The sequence below is a fragment of the Protopterus annectens genome, chromosome 3.part1 (genome assembly GCF_019279795.1).
Source record: "Protopterus annectens isolate FY-2018-M chromosome 3.part1, PAN1.0, whole genome shotgun sequence".
Lineage (NCBI taxonomy): Eukaryota > Metazoa > Chordata > Ceratodontiformes > Protopteridae > Protopterus > Protopterus annectens.
The window spans coordinates 974,878,866-974,885,427 of NC_056732.1; positions in this window are offsets into that span (position 1 = coordinate 974,878,866).

Below are 6,562 nucleotides of genomic sequence, written 5' to 3' on the forward strand. Positions count from 1 at the left end.
GCCGAAGCCGGACCCGGACTTTGGAATCCGGCCGACTGCAGGGCTGCCTGACGACAGGACAACCCACTTGTTATGACTGCAGATGCTATCCAGTTCGGACATCTACATTTATGGTAGGTACAAAACTGTACTTTTGTCTACTTCATCTTGACTAGATGAGCGATATGGTGTCAGAACAGGGATTCCAGAGACTACTTTTCCAGAGCCATGAGGTGCAGAGTTAACAGTGAAGGTGAACTAAGTGAACTGAGAGCAAAAAAGGGCCAGAAATGAACTAAAGGTAATGAAAACTTGCACAAATGATTTATTTTGTAAAAATGGTAAAACGGAGAATTACAAGGGCACAAAATGCTTTACTAAGCAAACAAATAGCAGGGAAATGTTTATTAAGCAAATAAAAAGCATAAAATGTTTATTAATTAAACAAAATGTTCAAAATTAAGAGAGTTGATAAAACGAGCATCAGAAAAGCACCTAAAGGGTTCAGAATTACCTCAGAATTGCAAAATGAGCATGTTTAAAGTTAGACGAGCATGTTTAGAGTTAAAACGAGCATGAGGAAATATAATGGGCATGAAAATAGATTGAGCAAAATTAATATAACAAAGGGAAAACAGGGCACACTGAGAATAAATGAAGTAAGGCGACTGCATGTTTTTTGGTGAGTTACTATGTTTTGGCATAAACTACTACTTTGTATTGACTGGAGCTATGAATATTAAGCAGAAATTCACTACTCCACCTACATTAAGATACTATGATATCAACAAACCAGCAACTCTTTCCTGCGATGCTTCAAAATTTGGTCTTGGCGCAGTTATTCTTCAAGAAGGCAGACTAGTAGCCTATGCATCTAGAACACTCACCCAAACTGAAATGCAATATGCTCAGATTGAGAAAGAACTTTTGGTGATAGTGTTTGCATGTTCCAAGCTTCATGATTATATCTATGGTCAAGATATTCAGATTAAAACTGATCATCAACCTCTAGTTACTATTTTAAAGAAGCCTATGCATTCACCTCCAGCGAGATTACAAAGAATGATGCTTAAATTGCAAAAGTACAACTACAAAATGGTCTGTATAAAAGGAAAACTTCTTTATCTTGCTGATACCTTATCCAGATAGCCCAGAAATAAAATGTAACAGCTTGATGCAGAAAATTTTTACTTTGATATCATTGAAGTGTATTAGTTTTCTACCACATGACTTGATGAGCTAAGAGATCATACAAAGGCTGATCCAATTTTGCAAAAGCTCAGCCACTACATTAATGTTGGATGGCCACCAAAGTGATCTAGTGTACCACCTGAAGTGCAACCCTACTTTCCTTACAGAGATGAGATGTTGATGGAAGATGGAATTATTTTCAAAGGTCCTAAAATTGTTGTTCCTGCTTCCTTACAACAAGAATATATCCAGATTTTGCATCGTGGTCACCCAGGTTCCAAAGCTACCATAAGAAGGGCGAGAGGACTAATATTTTGGACTTCTCTAGCAAAAGACATTGATAGAGTACTTTCTTGTTCAGTATGCAATAGTACTAAACTGCATTTGCAAAAAGAACCACTTCATCTAAGTCAAGTTCCTGAAATACCTTGGTCAACAGTAGCTACTGACATATTTGAGTGGAACAATCAACATTACTTTGTACTGGTAGACTTTTATCCGAATTGGTTTGAGATCGATTTACTACCTAACCTAACTTCCGCTACTGTTATTACCAAGTTGAAATGTCATTTCCTAGTCAATGAAAGTTCACAAAAGCTTATCTCTAATAATGGTACCCAATTTATCAGTCAGTTGTTTCAGAAATTTGCAAGAGAATTGGACTTTGTACATGTTACTAGTAGTCCAGAATATCCACAGTCAAATGGATTAGCTGAACGTGTCATACAGAGTGCAAAGCAATTACCTGAGATGTCAAAGCGTGACAATACCAATTTCTTTTTAAACTTACTCAATCTTAGAAACATACCCTGTGATGATATACTTGGCTCACTTGCTCAAAGACTTATGTGTGGGCAAACCAGGACAACACTGCCTATCAGTTCCAGTTTATTGAGGCCTAAAGCTAAAAACAACAAAGCAATCAAAGCCCAATTGTTCAGAAAGTATTCTTTCCAGACGTCTGGCTATGACAAATCAAGCAGATTTCTTCTTCCATTGAAAGAAGGAAAGACAGTGAGGATAGAAACGGTGAAAGGTTTTGACCGGATTGGTCAAGTAACAAATATATGTGAAGAGCCAAGAACCTATCTTGTGAAATCTGAGGGTTTGGAGTACAGGAGGAATCTCAGGCATCTACTCCCTGTACCAGAACCATTATTGCAGCATTGTACCTGTGATACAGATTCTAAATCTCAAGAGTGATTCAGTATTCCAGTCCCAGAACATGTCTTGATTCCCATTACCATTTCTGATAATGTTCATAACATCCCTAAGGTTGAACATTCAGCAGAGACAATCCCAGTTGCTAATTCCCATTCCAGTTTGTACGTCACACTATATAGTCGTATCTCCAGGTTCTGTGTGAGATACAGAGCATCTTGGATATGGTTGTATATATGTATCTAGTTTTGTGTAAGTGCATGATGGAAAATTACTTTGTACCTATAGCATGTCAGTCAATATTGACAGTGTTATTTTTTATAGAAGAAGGATGAAGAATGACAGATGGGTTTTACCTTTAAGAAGTATTTATAAGACCTGAATGTGCAGTATAAATAGCAGGCATATGCTATCTTCAGTGCCATTTTGTGAGTACAGCCAGAGTGTGAACATCTGTGCATGAGACAACTAGTTTGTATATACGTTTGTGTCTGTATATAATAAAGCTGCTTGAAAAGAACCCATAATGTTCATCTACTTCATCCTGACTACACGAGTGACAGGAGGATGTTCTTCATCTCACATTGCTGCAGTCCTAACACTTGGGTAGTCCGCTGTCCAGTCGGCCCGAATACCAAAGTATAAGGCTGACGTCGGTCAAGGCGCATTTGTCTGACATCAGGACGTCAGGGTACAAATGCGCATGACCGACGTCATATCCTCAGTCTTTTTTGCCGCATGGTCCGATGCAGAAGCAGTATTGCGAGTGCAGGTTGGCGTTCTGAAATTTTCTGAAGTCGGAGTTTCAGACCGAATCAAAGTTGGCTAAGTACCCGCTAGGGAATATTTTGGTTTTTCTTGCCTCAGTATTTAACCGGATGTCAGAAAAAGTGAATAACTGTATTTCTTGTGGGAAACAGATACCTCATAGAGATTACCATACCTTGTGTATACCTTGCTTAGGGCCTGAGCACGACGTTGTTGGCTGTCGCTCTTGTGCTAGATTTAACAAACGCACTATTAAGAGAAGATTAGATTGTGCCAGGTTAGTTTTGGGAAGCGTTGTAATTACAACATGCCGCCGGATGCTCCGGCGCCGCCTAAAAAGCGCAAGGACAAAGCAGCGAAGCCTAGGTGGAAGAACCGTCTGTCCCGGACGCCGGTTCTTTAGAGGGCTCGGTGGAGCCGGTGGTTCTACCAGAAGTTCCTTTGGATTCTCAGGGAGAGACTTTACTGTTACAAGATGTGTCCTCTCAGGAGGTAGGCCAGGCTGAAGGGGCTTCTCAGGTAGCTGTTCTCCCTCCCTTCCTAAGGTGGTTAGGCCCTCCCTTCTGTTTCCAAGGCTTCTTCTAGAGGCAGGCCAGGGTTAACTTCAGTGGGGTCTCCCCTAGTTCTTCAGGGTCTCTGCCTAAGAAACATATGCTTAAAATGGCAGAAGATTTGATTACTATGATTAGAGGTTCTATGCCCCCCCCTGATAAGAGGCCTAGGGTGGAACCTGAGCTTGAGAGTTTTGAGCAGTGTTCGAGGCTTCTGAGTCTTCGGCTGAAGACTTGCAGGAGTTTCCTCCTTATTCTGATTCTGATGTAGATGACTCTACACCTTCGGCTTCTCCTCCTGAGGATTTTTCTTTTTCAGAGACTCTTCATTCCATGAGGGAGCATTTTAAATGGGAAGGTCAAGATTTCTCTGATTCAAGGAAAAGGCTTAGGGAATTTTTGTTTCTACCCCAGCATAGGCCTTTAGCTATACCTCCTGTTCTGGATGTGGTAGAGGATGTTTTTGCAGAGGCTTCCCTGAACCCTGATTCTTTGCCTCCTGCCCCAGTTAAACCGGATAGGTATTTTAGGGTGCCTGAAGCTCATAAGTATCTTTTTAAGAGTCCTAGGGCAGACCCAGAAACTGTTTCTCAGGGCCCTAAAGGTGTTAAGGCTTCTGTTGTTAAAAATCCTGTTCCTTCTGATAAAGAGGCAAGGGCTTTGGATAGATGGGGAAAGAAGGTGTATACTTCTTCCACTTTAGCCATGAGGGCTTTGAATTGCCAGTTTCACATGTTGAAATACCAACATTATCTCCTTTCACAATTGAAGTCTAAGGTAGATGCTCTGGCGGAAGGTATTGAGTGTAAAGAGTTGCAGGATTTAGTTCATGTTTCTGAACAGGTGGGTAAGCATTCCTTGCAATGTGGTTTTGATGCTGTACAGGCCTCTTCGAGGGTGGCAGCCACTGGTTCTGTTCTTCGCAGGCACGCCTGGCTGAGGGATCAGAATTTAGCTGAACATGTAAAGACAAGGATTTTAGATGCTCCTTTACAATCTGATGTGTTATTTGGTGCCTGTGGAAGCAGTTTTAAAGAAAATGGAGGACAAGGCTAAGTCTATGCAGACTGTTAAAGATTTTTTGCAGGTTCAGCCTCCAAAGTTTAGTAGAAATTGGCCTACTAAGGGGTGGACTTATCCTTCTTATGATTCTCAGTCTAGGGGTAGATCTAGACGTGGTAGGGGCAGAGCTCAAGGTTCTTTTAGGCCTAGAACAGGCAGTTCGCCTGCCCAGTCTTCTGGTGAGGGCAGGGGTCAGTCCTTTCGTAAGCAGACCCAATGACTTGCCTTTTCAGCTGCCAGAGCCTTCTCGTCTGGCAGCACCTTTGGGAGGAAGGCTGGCACTTTTCAAAGAAAATTGGAGTGTTATTACCCAAGACAGATGGGTATTGGATATCGTTCACCACGGTTACAGGTTTTATTTCCATACCTTGCCTCCTTTCAAAGGCATGCCAGACATTCCTCCTATACAAAGAAAAGAGGCTCACAAGCAAATTTCTCTGTTACTCCAGATAGGGGCCATTCAGCCGGTTCCTGTGCCAGAAAGGGGCCTAGGATTTTATTCTCGCCTGTTCCTAGTACCAAAAAAGGGGAACACATGGAGACCAATTTTGGATTTGTCTATCCTCAACACTTATCTGGACATTCCCAAGTTCAAAATGTTGACGTTACAGCAGCTTTTACCTCTGCTGGGCAAAGATCACTGGATGGTAACTTTAGATCTCAAGGAGGCTTACCTTCATGTGCCTATCAGTCTCAGTTGCAGGAAGTATCTGTGTTTCCGAGCTGGAAATTCCCATTATCAGTTCTCTGCATTGCCCTTTGGCTTATCTACTGCGCCCAGAGTATTCACAAAAGTTCTGGCTCCAGTTGTAGCTTTCTTCAGGCTAAAAGGAATACAAATCTATCCTTACTTGGACGACTGACTGATTCTGGCTCAAGAAAAGGACGAGCTTCTTCAGCATCTGGAATATGTGATAGCAGTGCTAAGATGCCTGGGGTATTCTGTGAACGAAATAAAGTCCAGTCTAGTACCCTCTCAAGACATGTGCTTTCTGGGTGTGAGACTGAATACAGCAGCCCAGATGGCCTTTTTAACCCCGGACAAACAAAAGAATCTTTCCCTTTACTTCCATCAACTATCTCTTCAGTCCGGGCTGACTGCAAGGACAGTCCTTCAAGCCTTAGGGTTCATGGCATCTTGTATTCTGGTGCTTCCCAATGCCAAACTGCATATGAGGAAGCTGCAATGGTATCTAAAAAATGTATGGACACAGCACTGCCAGGATTTGGACACTGTCATTCCAATAATACCTTGCATTCAAAAGGAATTTTTGTGGTGGGCTCAGGAATGTCACCTAAACAATGGACTCTCTGTGACCCGGCCAGAGGCGAGTCAGATTCTAATGACAGATGCCTCACATATAGCTTGGGGAGCTCATCTGAATGGAAAGTGGATACAAGACAAGTGGCCTGCCAGACTACAGCATCTACATATCAACATGAAGGAGATGTTAGCAGTCCAGTTTGCATTAATGGCTTTCAAGGAGTTACTTCTTCCAGGGCAGGTGTTGATTCTAACAGACAACACAACTGTCATGTGGTACATCAACAAGCAAGGGGGAACACATTCTTATCCTCTATGCAGGCAAGCAATGATTTTGTGGGAGACTGTGCTCAGCTTGCAGCTAACTCTTCAGGCAAGGTTTCTGCCAGGAGCACAGAACTCCTTAGCAGATGTGTTAAGCAGGCAAATCATGGATCCCCACGAGTGGAAACTGGATCTTCATGTATTTCGAAAATTGACAGTGTCATGGGGAACTCCAGACATAGATCTGTTCGCTTCTCCACTAAACTACCAGCTGCCAAAGTTTTGCACGAAAAGGTTTCATCACACAGCTTGGAAAGTGGAT